We start from the raw sequence: 1526 nt of genomic DNA on the forward strand, positions 1-1526 counted from the left end.
CTACTTTGTTTTGCACTCTTCAATATTTTTCACTGTTTCACCTGTTTTCTGCCAGATTTCTTTGACAATTGACCAATATTCCCCAATAGGACGTGGCTCTGGGCTATTGGGTGGATTGCAGTCGTGAGGTACAAAATTGATGTTATTTGCATTATACCACGGCAATGTGTCCTTGGCATAGTGGCAGGTTCCCACGTCCGCCTAGAACAGTGGCCTACTCCTTATCTGTTGATAAATGACAGAAGACGCCTTTTGAGGCACTCATCCCGATAAACTTGATCATTCATTGTCCCGGATGGGAAAAAAGGGCTGCTCTTACGGCCACAGGATCAAATAGCTTGCCAAACCATGTGGTTTTTTGGAAATTTGGACTTCATTTTCAGCTTACAACTTTCAGGGGCATCTTGACGACTTGCACCAGTATAAAAATCTTGACCTGCAATATATTTTGAATTTTTATAGCAGTAGGTTTCGTAGTCCATAACAATGCAGTTGTATTTTTTAATTTAGAATTCATACAACTTCCGAATGCGGGATTTCGCTGTAACATTCTACTTTGCGCCTCGGTCTGGCGCTGTTTGAGCTGTAGAACATCTCAATGAAGCTTTCCGCTTTACCTTTTGTACGAAAAACTGCGATCTGCGTACGGATTTTGCAACATAACGCGACAAAATCTTCGGATTTCGCGAAAACGCACTGAGGACCTTCCGAGCACTGTTTTTATCACTTTGACCATGCTAACCCCCGCTCCCTGGTTTTCTCGTAACTGCCAGGCCTTATTTGTACCGATTAAAACCCTGCAAACTGTCGAATAGTGCAATCTTTAATTTTTTAGCAATTTTACGTGTACTTAAGGCCGGATCATTTATAAACTCGTGCAAAATGGTTTGTCTCGTTTCTAACTCGGTTGCCATTTTTAACTCAACTAGGAATCAAATTCAAATGAAATTTCTTCTACGTCCAACTAAGGTCATGTGGTCAGCTTATGGTATTTGAATTTCAAAATATTGAATTCGTTTTGGGTTATAAGCTTCCCAAAGTGTCGCAGTTTTGGTGTGTTCACCCTTTATTCCTTTAGGGACTACTACCTAAGACCAGTTCGAGTCCAATGCATATATATTTCAACTGATCAACTGACAGTCAACATGGTGTACCTCAGTGTATTTAACTGTGTGTGATTCAGATCCAACATGAATTGTGTAAACTATCCCCACGTCTCCTCCTTCTACAGATTCTGTTAAAAAAAGCTGTGGTAAGACAGAAACGCCAGGTGGAGACCGCAAATTTCTACTGTTAAACCATATCTGTCTTGCCGAATTTCTTACCATCGCTGTCTTAGCATCCGCTGTCATTTTGTAGTTTGACAACTCAGTTTTCATTTTACCGTGCCATCTACATTGCGTACAGATCGATCTGATTGGCGTGATGCCATTGCGAAAGTGATATCTTAAGACAGCAAGTTGCCCACTTGAGAAAACGGGACAAAGTTAAAGTATTTTCATTTTCAGTATATTTTTGAATAATTA

Source organism: Rhagoletis zephyria, unplaced genomic scaffold, assembly GCF_001687245.7.
Source record: "Rhagoletis zephyria isolate East Lansing unplaced genomic scaffold, Rhagoletis_zephyria_1.1 Rzeph_scaffold_01953, whole genome shotgun sequence".
Classification (NCBI taxonomy): domain Eukaryota; kingdom Metazoa; phylum Arthropoda; class Insecta; order Diptera; family Tephritidae; genus Rhagoletis; species Rhagoletis zephyria.